The 17,650-nt window shown below is 32.8% G+C and overlaps 1 protein-coding gene across 8 annotated transcripts in view; it reads left to right on the plus strand.

The window, feature by feature from the left end:
• The first annotated feature begins 7,321 nt into the window (after positions 1-7,321).
• Positions 7,322-17,650, plus strand: part of LOC129958602 (toll-like receptor 6) — a 302,856-nt gene continuing 292,527 nt past the window's right edge. For all 8 annotated transcript variants that reach the window (XM_056071195.1, XM_056071192.1, XM_056071200.1 and 5 more), the window contains exon 1: positions 7,322-7,700. The gene's annotated coding sequence lies outside the window, so the exon portion shown is untranslated. The remainder of the gene's footprint in view (positions 7,701-17,650) is intronic.

The raw sequence follows: 17,650 nt of genomic DNA on the forward strand, positions 1-17,650 counted from the left end.
TCACATGTTTTCATGTGTTCCGAATACCATTAAGATTCAGAAAGATATCGATATTGCGGTGAGTTGAATATCAGTTGCTCTCTAAGAGAAAATAAATTTCGACGGGTTTACCACAAAATAATATTTTTGAATTTGAATCTTCGAGCGGTTAAACTGAAATCTATAAAAAGTTAGAAATATACTAAACACTTTATGCAATTTTCTTAATTTAAAAATACAAAAAGTAGTAAATTGGGTATCATAAATAACAAAAAAAAAAAAAATAGCATGCTATTCATCATTATTTGCTCTAACATCAATGCTAAGTAACCTGTAATATTAATAGTTCCATTTTCAATGGAACTAAAAACTTCCAAGCATATTTATGCTTTATTTATTCTGAAAAATATGAACCCAAATATATCTGAAAGAGCAATGCACAGGTAGGTGATAAAAGTAGATAAAAATCTATGAACACGTTTCAAAGAAAGAAGCTCGCAAAACATCTTCGGAGCATTTTCCTTTAATTCTAATACATAACTGGCTCATCTGATCATGTATTTGTTGCTACGTATTTCGGAGGTCTTCCTCGCACATATTGTTGTAAGCAGCAAATAAATTTCGCTTAAGACAGCTGCATTTAGGAGTGTTCGGTGTTTCTATAAAATGATGCCCCTTCAGATGGCGCTACTAGTTCGTTTATTGTGCCTTACTTTTAAATAATTGATTTCGCGCCACCAGGAGTAACGAGATTATCGTTTGGTTTTTCGAACTTTCTTACAGTTTAATTTTTTTCGCACTCAGGTAATACGGAATTTATGTTCACTTTTTAATGACTTTTTTGTAATCGCGCTCTTAAAAATTGTAAATAATTATCAACAAAAAACATCTGTAAATATTAGAATATAATTTTCAAATGAAGCTTCTTTATTTTCATAAAATTTTACCTCGCGTACAATAATTTTCAAAATATTCCAGTAACAGTCAATTGGTGACGAGTTACTTGCTACTACTTATTTGCTACTTTTAACTACTGCTTCAAAAAAAGTGAGGCACCAGTAAAAACTAAGTTCTAGTCTGGCGCAGAAGCTTGGTGAGGGAGATGCCAGCTCAAGCATCGTCCTCGACATTTGAATACGATTAACGTTACGAAATCCGTTCCAAAATAGCCCAACTATTGCTTCAAAAAGGGCATTTATATAATTTAACAGTATTCGGTATTATAGCAGATCACTTTAAGTTTATTGAGAGTGCAGATATTGACGTATATGCACTGAAAAGAAAGAAACAAAAATATGTAGATTAATCTTTTAAGAACTTTTTTTTCTTGTGCCTTGAAGCCTTTCTTTCCTATTTAAAAAATTAATAAATTTCAATATAAAATTTGTATTAAATCCCTTCATGCACAACGAGGCAAGACTAAATTCGCAAAAATTTCCCTGATCCATTATCGTCTTCCTTTCTCAGTGCCGTAGCGATTGGTGGGAAAAGTATTTTAGATGTTCTGGCTGCTCTTTTGACAGATTTAAAGTCAGAACCGTTGAATGAGGCAGACTTGCCTTGGGCGCCATTTACCCTTGCTGGATCGCTATTGATTCTTGCTGTTGCGATCCTTCCATTATCAGTACTAATTTGAGAAACAGTCCTCTTTCACAGTCAATCCATTTTAAAGACACAAGAATGAAGATTTAATAATAATCTAGTTGTAAGAGGGGGGAAAAAATAACTAAAAAAAATGTTTTTTCGGGCATGAAAGTTTTAAACTATGTAGTAATAAACTCTTTACCTGAAAACTTTGGAAGAGAAGGACTGCTATGTCTCTCTAGTTACAACTATTAACGGTGCTGTTTGAAATACCAGCATTCCATAGAACTTCGGGTCGTTTTTAGGTAACATGAAATATGATTATTGTTTGGATATGTTATGTACTTTTCATGACATTTAATGTAATATTTAAGCATTCTAAAGAATGACAAATGCTATGTGAGAAAGTATAAAAGGATGTAATATTCGAAACGAATCTAAGGTATGTTTCATATTTTGCCGGTTTGCCATTTGGCATAATACAGAATGATTAGTAAATATGCGAAATTTTAACAGTTACATACTTTACTTAACCGGCTTAAGAGGTCTCTCCGAAACTTTCTTGTATGTTCCTAATAACGATGTTAAAATCTTTATTAAGAGAGCTTTATTATCTCTTCCCCTCTCATAAAAGTTTGGTCCCACATACGAGAACTATAAGCTTTGTAATATAGTAGGGGCAAAAATGTTACTTGAGTTAAAATTGCATGGCTTTGGCGAACAATAATTGCAAAAGATTGAAGTTTGTCATGAATCTAATGTTTTTATTGAATGTAATGGGCTATTTTTGGTGATTAAATTCCTAGCATGCGGTTAATACACAAGTGCCCGAGAATCAAAAATATATTTTGAACGCCTTTTAAATTGAAACCAAAATTTGACATAGGACTTCAACTGTAATTATAAGATCACATACCAAATTTCATTTACCTAAGTCGTTGCTTTTTAGAATTATCACGTTTAAGCAAATACGAGAATATGACTGACTGACTGACTTCTTGTACAGCTGACCACTCCGCCACCACAGAATGAAACAGTATCATCAGATTATTTCTGGCAGAGTGTCAACCCTTTGACGGATTTGGTACCAAATTTGACATGTATCTACATTTTAGATGCTTAATCTGGATACCAAATTTTATTTGTCCAGCTTTTTACGTTTTCTAGTTGTCACTCCCTGCAAAATTTTGGATCTTGAGCGAAGCAGAGAACGTCTTGCATGGTATTGGCGCACAATAGTTACAAGATATTAACCTTTGGTGTGAATTTAGCAGTTTTGCTGAATCTATCGTATGATCCTTGGCGAGTTAATTGGCGATTAACCCATGGCACGCAGTTAATAATATCCGAAAATAGAATTTGTATTTTAAGCCCGTTAAACTATTGATTGAAATCAAAATTTGGCAGAGAACTGCAGTTGTAGCCAGAAACCAAATTTGGCATATTTAAGTCATTTCGTTTTGGAGTTATCGCCTTTATGTGCTTCTGAAAATACAGACCGACAGAAGGTTAACCCTTACTTAGATTTGTTTCAAAATTTGATGTCTGAAGTATAGATGTTAAATTTCTGTATAAAATTTTATCTTTCTGGCTCTCTTTGTTTCGTAGTTATCGTGTTTAACATATATCAGTACAGCTGGACAGACTGACTCAAAATTTGACAGATATCTGCAGATTTGATGCAAAGGCATGTACCAGATTTCATCCGTTTAGCTGAAAGCATTTTTGAGTTAACTTTATCACAGGCTGACAGACGTATATACGGACAGACAGATAAACAGCAGATAGACTTAATGCCAAAATTGCTGGAACTCAGGGATATCTAAAATTTGAAGATTCGTCAAAATCTCTAGTTAGAATTTTTTGGCGGTTACAATACTTTCTCTAAACTACGTATACGAGAGAGTACTACGTATACGAGGTGACGTCGTCACAAGAAAAGATACAAGTTTTCCTGAACACGAACTTAGAAATAAAAATCCGTGAATTACGCGAGTGCCCTAAATGCGAACTTAAAAGAAAAGAAAAATGCATGAAGAATTTTTATCTTTATTATACGATTTCTGAAAAAAAAAAGGGGGGGGGGAATGAAAACTGAGAAAAAGTAGAAAAAACATTCTTCGCGAATCTAATTTCCGAATCTTATAGGAGAACAAAGGGCGTTACATCACAGTATAGCGTAAGACAACGTGCAGTCAAAAAACAATCACTGATGCAATTGTCATATAATTGTGATGTGCCTGTAGTTGGTTCCATTTTATTGTCATATAACACAGGAAAAAAATGTGCGCAAAATATTCTTAAAGCCATTATGTAAAGGTTTTGCTCCTGTAATAAAAAAAATAAAGAATACAAAGAAAATTTCTAAAGTTAAAAAAAATTTCAGTTCGAAAAGTTAAATTTACTTATAATATTTCATTATATTTAATTTAGTAAAAAAAATATTCTTTATTACCATTGATTTGTTTTAAAAATTTCAATTATTTTGATTAATAAGGTAAAGCCCTCTTTTGTGACTTTTTTTTACTTTTACTTACAAACATTGAATAATTCATAAGGAGGCGCAAAGAAAATCGTCTTGGTCCCTGTATTATTGCATACGACCCCATCTGGGGTCGCTACGCACAGTTAATAAGGATCTCTTCTAAAAACGGACATTTAAAACATTTTTAATAGATTGAATGAAATATTAATTATTCGATCTTTCTGTAATAACCATTAAAGCATTTATCATGTTGAATCAGTCTAACGAAATGTTAATGATGTTATTATTCAAAACGTTAAAATTACCAAAAAAAATCAATACGGTTTTTTTTTTAAAATTTTTTTTTATTGATTTATTTCACACTCAAAACGAAATTTTTCTAGTCCCTTTTACAGTTGTGTGCCCTATGGATTCAAAACAGATGACGGCTTTGCCCTTTACAACGACATAAAACTTTCCTTCTTAATTTTTTTCATGCACATAATTCAGATATATAGATCTTTTATGTATAGCTTTAAATTTTATGAAGTGGTTTTGGATTTCACCTGATGTACATTTGATGCATCTGAAATTCTAATTTTAGTCTTTCATTTGGACTTTTTTGTTATAATTTCAATCAATTATTTTTCAGCCACATTATACTCTTCACGCAACATAGCAAAATAAGTTTCTTGTACTTTCAAAATACGCGAAAAATGAGGAAAACATAATAGAGAACGGAAGCCTTATTGTAGAACTTTTTTTCAAAGTACTAAACGAAGCAAAAGAAAAGTGAAAAATTTTGTTTAGTAAGTTGTTATAGATCTCCATCCAAAAGGAAAATTATATAAAGTGTAAAGAATGTAATCTTTATTAAAAAATCTTATATTTATGCTTTTTCCATTAATCGCTTATTTCTTATTTCTAATTACTTTTTGAAATATTACATCTTAATCCGGGATATCCCAGGAATGCATTTTATCAATTATAAGAGTATTCATATTAATTTTTATCGAATTTCGAAACTATGGAGGTACATATTTTCAATTTTAAAAAGATAAAAATATCATTATTTTTTGACGATAATATTGTTTTATTAAGCTAAAATAAACTTTATATAATTCAACAGCAAATGTATTTGCTTTCCGTTGGTTTGAAAATTTTATAAAAGAATTCGAAATTTCATATTTCCCATGACTATATTATTAATTTTGTTTTCCCTGATATAGCATATTTCGCTTTCATTCACTGTTTACCGTAATTTTATATCTTCTAAAACTGATACAATAATAACTCACGACACGTACATTTCGTCATTTTATGTCAATACAAGTTTCAAACGTTTTATGGCTTCGCTCCGCCCACTGAATTTCGGATGCATGAATCATCTCTTAATTTGTTTGAATTTTCCATTTATATGCTTGTCAGATAATATTAAACTAAAATTAATACAAACTTGTATTTGAAAGTAAAATATGGAACACATTTTTTTTTTTTACTGTAATTAATTCACTTAAAACATACTTTATATATATCTATTATATATTTTATATATGTTGTTATTTTAAGGATTCTATTTTTTCTTCGAATTTTCATTGCGAAATTCATTTTATGTTTTGTATCAGGTGTATGAAATTTTTAAAAATGACTCGAAGACAAAAATGCTAAATTTTTGAAATAAAGATTTCGCTTTACTTTTTCAAGAGTTATGTTTCTTAAATATATATATGCAATAAATTCATGTCAGTTATGTTCTTAATATAATTTTCTAATCACTCGGACTCCGGCTTCACCGCAACTTCAACTTTCGAGTTGCACGGACTTCATTTTCCCAAGGAATCAAAATCATGAATTTTTAAATATTTTCCCAATACTATTTAAGGTCCGAGTATTTTCCTGCTCTCAGTCTTCGTACTCAATTGTTTACTCCATGGTTTGGTCAAAGATATCTCAACAAAAACTAAAAATTGATTTTTTTTTTTTCATTGAAAGTACATATATAAATATATAATATATATAAAACACCTGTTCCTTCAAATCATTGTTTTATATATAATTATATTATGCTTTTGAATAAAAGCTGGAACAATTACAAATTACTTTTGTAAACTTTTCTTACTTTTTTGGTGAATGTTTGTCCTTAAGAGTATAGTTAGAAATAACTAAAGAAAATTAAAAATTATAAAAAGGAAAGAAATAACAGTGATAATTAATGTAGTGTTTGGAAACGAGAGATAAGAAAGAATAAATAATAAAAGTTACATACTTGAAAAAAACATAAGCGTTCAAATGTTAGTAAAATAACAATGATTTGAGAGTTTATTTATTTTTTGTGGGTCATAAAAATAATAACGATAACTATAAACGATGAGAAATTGAAGAAAATAAGCATTGAATGTTTTTTTAAGATTTTGTTTCACTATTCATCATATTTATAAAATCGTTTGCGCATTTTAGTTCAGATTAATTTATTAAGGATTGACTAACGCATTATTTTAAAATTTCATCCTGGGTATTTTTTTTTTATATTTTAGTTTTAAAAAACAAAAACAAAAACAAAAAACAAAAAAAACAAAAAAAACCTCATTCTTATTTCAAAAGAACAACAAAATTTATTGGACATTTTGATTGAATACAAGATCACTTTTACCAAAACCTTAAGCTCAGAAAATCTTACTTATATATTCATCTCATTTGTATTATAACTTAGGCTTTCCCATAAGAATACATGTATTAATAACTTAAAACTGCAAATTCATTTTTGCCGTGTTTGAAATATAACACGTTTTTTTTCATTAAAAAAATTAAATAAATTCATATCCTACAGCCCAGAAAAATAAAATATATGTTTACTAGTTAATTTTACTGAAATATGTGACGCAGACAACTTGCTCTCCTACCAATGGAAATTTATTTGTCGCAACAAAATTCTTTCAGACACATTTTAATCTGTATAATTTTTACATTCGTTTTAAGAAATAAAAGCATTCACACTTTCTATCACGAAAGAAAGTGTGAATACAGATGAAAAAAAAAAAGAATTAAAAGTCAGGACCATTCAATAATCCCTTTAAACTCAGCGATCCTTTTTAATTCTGCTGCGAAGAGACAATTCCCAACCTCTAAAAGTGCAGTGCGGCGGTTAAATGCGACCGCCTCCCACCAGCCATAAGGCAGTCGCTTCATTCAAACTTTTGCTCGCAAGTTTCCCATCGGCCGTTCTCACAGTCACCCCTGTCACAGACAATGAACTGCGCCGTTGGATGGCGTGCTTGGCGGAACTCGAAATTCGCGCACATACTAAACCCGTTGCCGATTCAGTTCTACGCTCTGTCCGAACTCGAGCAGAAGTTTATTCGCAAATATCCGCGTTTCGAATAAAAGTGTGTAAGGTGGAATAAATTGGTAGTGAGTGCTGCGAAGGGGAACTTTGTCGCCCTTTATTGCAGGCGCACCTGTTCTGCAATTAACTTTTAAATTTCAATTCGAGAATAAGTTTTGAAACTTTATTCTCGTTTTGGGCATTTCCAAAATTAGTTTTCATCGTGAACTAACTATCCTGTGTGCAGCAGCATACTTTGCATGAACATTTGTGTGCGTTGAACGCAACTTTTGCGGAGTTACAGATGTTCTTCACTTGTAATGGCAATTGATTCCATCTCTTTTGAGGCATGTGAGTATGCATTTTGTTCTATTTGTTTGTGAAAGCGTTTTTATTTTTTTTAATTTTTATTTTTCTGTTTGTTAATTTTTTGTTGTTCAGTTTAAAAAACTCTTTGTGAAGTTTTAATACTTTTGTGCATTTTATTTTTGTTTAAAAATATTTTTATAAGTTTTTAGTTTGCTTGCTTAATTCTCTGTATTTGAAATTTAATATTTAATTTGATATTAAATTTGTTTGCATGATTTTTTTGTTGCGAGTAACCGCACTGTTTCGGTTTCGTTTTTAAACATTTTTAACATTTAATTATTATTTAATGACTGCGGATTTATTTAACGACCGCATTACTTTCCGCAAGGAAGCTGCGCTTATGATATAATATGCATTGCTATTTCTAAATAATAATGTAAAATTTTGTCATTTATTTTTAAATAACACCGTGACGTGTAAGAATTCGTTTCGAATATTTTTACATATTACCACATATTTGATTCACATGCAATTTCCGCTATTAGCGTGGGTACATCTTCGAAAAATAAACAATTATTTATTGTATATTAACTCCAAAAATTGAGAGAAACTGACGAATCGCGGAACGTATTGCCTCTACACCTGTTAATAGACGTCATCGCTAATTGCGTACAGGGAGAATTTCAAAATAGCCGGCGGCAATCGCCGAACTCTGTCGGGATTGCAGTTGGTGCTTGTTATTTGACAGGACAGTGAATTCAGTAAAGTTTTCGCTGGAATTGGACGATGCAACTGATTTCGGCAGTATTAATCAATTTTTAATTTAGCTCAATTCGTTCATGAAATAAATTTTTCATCACTCGTAGTTTATGAATTTATTATTAAACAATAGTGTTTCGAATTAATTTTATTATAATTATAATTTCAAGTAGTTTTGTAAATATTTAAAAGCCGATTTGATATAATTTTTAAAATAAAAAAAAAAGTAATTTAGCTACTTTTGCCATCGGTGTAACGGCAATTTCAATACTTTCCTTTTTTTAAAAAAAATTATATACGAAATTTTTACTATTTACAAAATATTTATTTCGAAATATTTTAACTGTTTAAGAAATATGGAATTTTTTTATTTATTTCAAGTTTATGTAAAGATTTTGTAAAAGTTAGAAATAGATTAGTTACAAAATTGTATATTTTTGTATGGTGATTTTTCACGATTTTGTAGATTAGAATTTGTTGCGATTGTATTTTTAAAAATTGTTAATGAATCGAAGTTAAGCGTTTTTGAGAAAAGTGTGAAAGAATATTTTATTATATGATTAATTAATTATTCTTTATTATTAAATGGCTTTGTTTCGCTTCAAAATTGTTTAGCGAAAATAGGATTTTTTTTTGTTAACATTATTTTATTAAAATCAGTTATCATTATTTTGAAGTATATTTTTAATATATATGTATATATAAAGGAAATAAAATATCCTATGAGATACTAAAATATATGCACTTTTATGCTAAAAAAATAGATAAGATTAGCTTATGGTTTTGACTTCAGATCGATTAGTTTACTAGTACACATTGTAGAATTAAAAAGAAAAATGTTACTAAATTTTTAACTTTTATTATTTATATTTTAAAATGTACCACACAAATAATCGTGTTTCGTATGCGATAGGAACTTTTTAGGGAAAAATTAAAAAAAAAAAAAAAAAAAAATAATAATAGCTGATGCGTTATTTCTTGGTGAAAATTATTAAAATTATTATTTATTATGAAAGAAACACACAAATGTTAATAAATCATTTTCGCTTTTTCTGTTTCAAAGTTTTGTTTCGATTCCTAAATTAAGCGAGGTAACTTAGGAAGTAAATAAAATTTAAAAAAATGAATCCTATGTCACAATGTAAAAGTAATTAAAAATCGTTAACGACTTGAATGCTAACCAAATATTCCTTTTTTTTTTTTTTTTTGAAAAAAGTGTGTTTTTAAATGTTTTTGCTTTGCATGTTTTGCGCTTATTTTTGCTTTTTTTGCGTTTTATATATTGTTTTTGATAAACTATTGATTATCAATATAATAGTATTTTTTTCTCTCGGAATTAATTAATTTAATGTATTTTTTCATTAAGAGTATCAAATATTAAGGCAAATTATTAAACGAATTCATTCAGATATAAGTTAAATCAAGTTAGTTTTTGTGTTAGCAACTGTACCTTATTCACTTGGCAATTAATTCAGTGAATTTTTTCATTCAGAGTATAGAGTATTAAGGCAAATAATTAAATCAATTCATTCAAATATAAGTTAAACCAAGAGAAGTTATTTTTGCGTAAGCAACTGAACTCTATTGACTTGGCATACACGTACCGAGAAGTGTTTCTGTTTCAATTCACAGCTGGGCCACATTGCTCCTGTGAGAAAAGGGACGAGGAAACTCCATTATTTATTCTTCCTAGTTCCGACTTATATTATTTATTACTGTGAAAATCTTTTATTATTCTTATTTCACTCTTTTTTTTTTTTTTACGTAATTTAGTTTGCATTTTGACTTCGTAAATGCTTTTAATGAAACACTTAAATCTTCGTTAATTAGAAAAAGACTTTTTGTAAAAACTGTGTTGAAATAATAGTATAATGGTTAAAAATTAATAATTTTTTTACTATATATATATATATATATATATATATATATATATATATATATATATATATATATATGTATATTTATAGTATATTATATATTCGTATTTCTATTATATATTCATAAATTGCAGAGAGAAAACTTTATTGTATACCAACAAAATATAATATATGTGAACCTACTTTTTCTAGTAATATCGCACTCTAATGTCTTGCGTTTACACTTAAATGAGAAATTCGTTTGCTACAAAAATTATAGGAAAGTTATTATTTTCCAAATTAAGAGATCATAAAAAAACTAAACTCTATGTGAAGGATATTTTCTTTATGAAGTTCTCTTAAACGTACGTAATTCACTTCAATTTTAATTAAAAATGTTCTTGTTTTTTTCCGCGAAAGTAAAAATAATTCGCAGAAGTTTTTTTTCGGTATCAGTTGAGCATCGAAAATTTTAATTGACAAACCAGGAAAGAAAATGAATATTTTGAATTTTTAATAATAATAATAATAATCTTTAATTTCTGCTAATATCTTTCAATAAATTTATTAATTTTAATTGCAGTTGCAAGCCTTACATGCATAATGTTTTTGCTGGAGAAATATACTTTTTAAGCAAATGGCGTATTTTCGACAGTCGTATAAGTGTTTATCTTTCGAATAGTCTGTTGTTGCTATTAGTTAACCCCTATTTGTAGTCACGCTAACAACATTTGAGAGACATATCACTTGCAATCGAGCTTAGTCTTTTAAGTGTTGCATTATATAAATCTAACTAAAACTCCAGGCAGAATTAATCTTATCAAGTTGTTCTTAATGAGTCAAAGCTCGCGTGTTGATGTTTTGCAACAGATTGAGATAGTAACATGAGTAATAATTCTCTTATCTCTTGATTTACATGTTTAGTTGCCTATTTCTTAGCTATTTTCGCTCTATTTATTTTTAAAGTAGATGTATATAAAGCGGGAATGGTAATTTTGCGCAGATAAATGATGTGATATCAAGTTGTACTAATTATATTTAGACACTGGCTGTTTGGAGAGATAATCTGACAATAATTCAATGCTGAGCTAAAACAAAAACTATTTTAGATTGGCTAGCTTAGATGCCTTTTTCAGTGTCAGAATTCATTTCAGCAATCTGAGCCAAAAGTTTAATTTTCTAGTTTATATTTTGCTAAATTTCTGCTTGAGCTGTTACTTTTTTTTTTTTTGGATTAATATTTTGTTGTGGTGAAACGTAACACTCCCAGAATGAATTTAGAACCCATCTGAGCATTGGCTTCGAAAATAGCGAAATTCAGCCTTTTATATGGCCTGCTACGTGTTAAATTCGTCGTAGATCAAACTTTCTAATGCTGGTGTGGCATGCAAATTTTGGGCGTGTGTGCCATATCATTCGTTGCCCAGATCATGATTCAAAATTACATGATATATTCCAGAACGTTCCTCTTGTGGTTTTAAAATGAGATGCTAATATGTCTAAATTGAACCTAGAAGGAGTTATGTCAGATAATCTTATTATCTTAAAATTAGCTGACAGCACGACTAAAACGAAAGATTTTTTATATCTGATTATTTGATTTGGTTATGTTTAGTTATATTAATTTCATGTTGGGCCAGAACTGTCCCCGTAATTGGAACCGTGGTTAGATGACGAGAACAACGCCTGAGCCGCTTCCTCTTTCTGTAAAATTCCGTACCACACCAACTATAGGGTCCACGGTGTCAGATTTAACTTACCCTAGACCTACATGCGCGACATATTTTTAATGTAATTTGGTTTCGAACATGTAGTCCTCCTTCTCCAAACCCCAGATTGTACCACTCGATCACTTAAAGAAATCCTCTTGAAATATCTGAAGCAAATTTGCTGAATAACTATTTTATATTAAAATTCATTTTATTTCTCAGAACTAGTACTTCAGTTTCACATTTATGTTCTAATTTTGCTTAGTTCAGTTTAATTATATTTTTGTCCCATTTGGAAGTAACCCGAGGCCAATTTTGGGACTGGCATTGTAATTTCAACCCTAAACAGTACGACAACTCCGCTGGCAATCCTTTCTCCAAACTTCTACACCATACCAACGGGAGATGTTTGGCCAAACACTTGAAATTTAACATGCAGTTAGACCCGCTTACACTTCATTTCGCGGAACATATGCCCAAACTTCCAAGTCACACTGAAGGGAAGACATTTGGCTCTCGACTTGAAATTTAACATTGAACAAGCCTTCATACAACTCAGTTGACATGCTTCTTTCTAAACTTTCGCACTGTACCAGCGGGTTAATATTTGGCCCCTAACATCAGATTTAACATGCATCAGTCCCACATACACCTTAGTTGACATCCTTCTCCAAACTTTCGCACCGCACCAAAGGAAGGACGTTTGGTACACGAAGTCAGATTTAAAGTACGTCACATCGGCTTGTACCTCATTTGGCGCCTCCCATTTCCAAACTTCCGACTACATCAACGGGAGACATTTGTCCCACGACGTTCGATGTGATAAGCACTAGACCCATATAAATCTCATTTGACTCTTCCCCTCTCCAAACTTTCGCACAACACCAATGAGAGGACGTATGGCCTACGAGACAGATATTTGACTTGCATTAGACCCTCAAACACTTCATTTGGTACCTCCTCTCTCCAAGCTTCCTCACCACACCAGCGGAAATATGTTAGGTATACGACGTCAGATTAATGCATTCACCTCATTTAGCAATTCCCCTTTCCTAACATCCACACCTCACCAATGGAAGGACAAGCGACCCACGACGTTAGATTTAACGTACATTAATCGGCGTACGTCTACCTTAGTTGGCACCCTTCTCACCAAAATTCTGCACCACACCAACGGGAGGACGTTGGACAGATTTAATGTGTATCAAGTCCGCGTGAATCTCGGTTGGCACTTGCCATCTTCAAACTTCCGCTCCACATCAGTGGGAGGAGATTAAGTTTACTACGTCAAATTAGTCTTGCTGCAGGTCCTCGAATGCCTCAGTTGTCACCTACGAATTCAATACGTCCTTCCCACATCAATGTGATGAAATTTGGACAGCTGCGTCAAATTTAACGTGCACCACACCCGTATATGCCTCATCTGTCGCCCTTCCATTCAAACATCTTCACCACATCAACGAAAGAACGTTTGATACTCGAAAAAAAATTAACATGCGTCAAATCGACATGTGTCTTAGTTTTTCTCCCTCTCCAAGCTTCTGCACCACACCGTTGGGTGAACATTTGTCTTAACAATGTCAGATTTACAGTGTTCGATGCCGACTCACTTGCCATTTGGCATTTCCTATCCCCAAACTTCCATACCACACCAACTTAAAAACATTTGGCCAGTAACATAAAATTTCACTTTCATCAAACCCACAAGCACCCTAGTTGTCCCTTTGAACTCCAAACTTTTGCACCGCATCAGTGAATGTTTGGTACATAACGGCAAATGGAACGTGCACCAGGCCCACGTACACCTTAATTAGCACCCCATTTCACATTTTCGCGCCACTCCAACGAAACGATATTTGAATCTGCGATGTACAGTTTGACTTGCACCGAGACCGCATACACTTCAATTGTCACCCTTCTCTCTAAACTTCCTCACCACATCAATGAAAGTTATTTCTGCCTTTGGTCATATCAGATTTTCCGTGCATCAGGCCATCATGCACCTTAGTTTTTAGCCCTCTCGAAGCTTCGGCGCCATTCCATTGGTAGAACGTTTGTCCCACGATCAGATTTAAAGTATTGTATGTCCGCACACGTATCATCCCATCAGACGTCCCAACTCCGAACTTCCGTATCAAAACAGCGGGAGGACATTTGGGTCATAGCATCAGCCGCGCAAACACTCAAAATGTCCCTCCGAATTTCAAACTTCCGCACCACATCAACAAGATGAAGCTTGACTCACTTCGTCAAATTGAACTCGCACCTGGCTCGCATATACTTTAGTTGGCACCCCTTTCCGAACTTCCGCACCACACTAATGGTTCAACATTTGATCTATGGCGTACGATTTGACTTGCAATGGAACCGCATACACCCCAGTTGTCACCCTTCTTTCTAGACTTTCACGCCACAGCAACGAAAGGATATTTGTATACGATATCAGATTTAACATGCGCCATGTTGACATGCACCTTAGTTTTTAGTCCTCTCAAAGTTTCCGCACTACTCCACGGTAGAACGTTTATACCTAGATGTCAGGTTTAAAGTGTTGTATGCCCGCTTATTGTCATCCCATCAGACCTCCCATCTCCAAACTTCCGTACTCGACCAACGGGGGGACATTTGGAACATATCATCAAATTTAACGTGCATCGGGCACACAAACACCCAAATTGACCCTCCGAACTTCAGACTTCCACTCCACATCAGCAGGACGAAACATGGCACACTACGTCAAATTGGACTCGTACCAGGTCCGCATACACCTTAGTTGGCACCCCTCTCCAAACTTCCATGCCACACTAACGGTTGAACATTTGATCTCCGACGCACGATTTGTCTTACACTAGGACCGCATATACCTCAGTTGGCAATCTTCTTTCTAAACTTCCACGCCACATCAACGTAATGACATTTGCATAAGATATCAGATTTAACATGCGTCAGGTCGACAGGTACCTGTTTTTCCCCTCCTCTCTAAGCTTCTGCACCACACTGTCGGTAGAATATTTGTCTCATATCAGATTTACAGTGTTCGATGCCCACTTGTCATTTGGGATCTCTCATCCCCAAACTTCCATGCTACACCTACAAAAGGACATTTGACCCGGAAACATCAGATTTAATGTTCATCAGGCCCACAAACACCCAAGTTGTCCCTACGAACTCTAAACTTCCGTACCGCATCAACGGAACGATGTTTGGGCCATTTCATCAATTGGAACGTGCAGCAGGCCTGCGTACACCTTAATTGGCAGCTCAATCCAAACTTTCGCATCACACTAACAGGGCGATGTTTGAATCTGCGACGTACGATTCGACTTGCACCGTTACCGCATACACCTCAGTTGCCACTCTTCTCTCCAAACTTCCTCGCCACATCAATGAAAGTTATTTCTGTCTTTGGTCACATCAGATTTACTTTGCGTCTGGCCGGCATGTACCTTAATTTTTCGCCCTTCTCAAAGCTTCCGTACCATTCCATCGGTAGAACGCTTGTCCCACGATGTCAGATTTAAAGTGTTGTATGCTTGCATATGTGTCATCCCATCAGACTTCCCATCTCCGAACTTCCTTACCACACCAACGGAAGGACATTTTGACCATAGTATCACATTTAACGTGCATCGGGAACATAAACACCCAAGTTGTCCTTCCGAATTTCTAACTGCCGCACCACATCAACACGACGAAGTTTGGCCCACTTCATAAAAATGAACATGCACCAGGCTCGTATACGCCTTATTTGGCACCCCTCTCCGAACTTCCGCCCCACACCAATGGAGCGCCATTTGATTTTTGCATGTTTTGACGTACAGCGAGGCTATATATACCTCACTTGGCACCCTCCTTTTGAACTTCCCCACCACATTAACGAATTACATTTGTGGGACTTTTGGTGATACTAGATTTATTATGTGTCAGGTCGGCATGCACTTATTTCCCCTCTTTTGCAAGCTTCCGCACCATACCATCAGTATATCGTTTGTGTCACGATGTCAGATTTAAAGTGTTGTATGCCCCATATATGTCATTAGCCCTCTTCAAAATTTCCACCACATCGACGCCTATATACGTGTAAGTTTACCCATTAGACGTTTGTTTTTTAATTAAGATGTCTTATTTATTTTTAGCGAATTTTTTAATTGTTTTCCATTTCTAAAAAAGTTTCTTAAATCTTAACACTATTCATTTCAAGCTTAAATATCTTTTTACTACCCTAGAGCTGAAATTACCATTTTTAAAAGTAAAATTAAATTTAAATATTAACGTCCCATTTTAAAATGAAGTAATTAATATTTTCAGACGTATTTCGCTTTTTTAAATCATGGTCAGATAACGAGTCCGACAACTAAATAGACTATAGGTTATACATTTTACAGTAATGAGTTTAATGTGTTTTAGATTCGTGTACACGACGAGTCTTCAAAGGCATCGGGTCTTCAGATCAGACCCTGACGCTAGACATTTGCAAGCTATAAGTCAGACAGATCTAAATCCATGCGAGTTCAAAATTACATTTTATTTTTAGGCACAGAGATTTTCTTCATATTATTGAATACTAAATCACAAAATCATTCCTTGTTCTAAAAATCTGTTGAGTCTTTTATTAGATATGCAAGGAAAGAATGTCCATAAATCAAAGATGCCTTGTGCCGCAGTTTTCCAACTAATATATATTTCTCAGATATGTCGAATAAGATATTAAATTATGAAAATGCTGAAATCTATTATTCTTTCGCTAAAATACGAAATGAAGATATCTCCATCGGAAGTATTTGCATGTATTTCTAATTTAGCGCGTTGAAATTGAATAGAATACGGATAATTAAAGTTTAGAAAACAAATGAAGTTAAGGCATTCTCTTCTGTGTAGACTATTGTGATAAATTTTCATTCTAGGTACAATAGATGGACTTTATTTTATTTCCTTGCATTTCTCCGTTATTGGTATTTTCGATCCTCCTTTCTCAGTGTGTTGAATGGGTTGAAGGCAAGAGTTGTTCGATGGAAACCTTAATTAAGAAATACTCGCATAAAACAATCAGTACTTTTACTGAAAAAAGATTTATCCTTTATGTGCTTTAAAGACAGTAAGGAAAAGTTTGTCGATTGACTATTCTTTTAGAACAGATAAAACCATTTAAAACATTCTTAATGAATCTGCGAAATGTTTCATAAACGTGATCGTTTCGTTTAGAAGACCATTAAGATTTTCCAATATATACTGACATAGAATTGCATGAAAATTTCACATTTCGTGTTTTCTTGCTTATGTCTGTGAAAGATTAAGAAATAATATTATTTAGTTATGAATAGCAAATTTAAATTCGTCAGAATTTTCTAATTTAGATTATGACTTCTCTTTTCTAATGTCAAAGTGTTAAAGTCGTATTATAAAGACTGGAACTAGCTGATGCGTAATCCGTGTTAGTCAAACGTTGGCAGCAACTTAGTGAGGCTTTCTGCCAAAACGGTCGTGCCGAATCTTGTCAGAATCTTGCTTTTCTAAATATCCCTACAGATAAAACAGTATCTTGTTTTCGAAATTGTTTGATTGGTTAAAATGTTGACAGTTTGTTGAAATTATCAATTTAATTTTCATTGTATTTATTATTGTTTGCATTAGTGTTTGCGTCAGAAATATTTTAAATTTACAGTTTATA

The sequence above is a fragment of the Argiope bruennichi genome, chromosome X1, assembly GCF_947563725.1.
Source record: "Argiope bruennichi chromosome X1, qqArgBrue1.1, whole genome shotgun sequence".
In the NCBI taxonomy this organism is placed as follows: domain Eukaryota; kingdom Metazoa; phylum Arthropoda; class Arachnida; order Araneae; family Araneidae; genus Argiope; species Argiope bruennichi.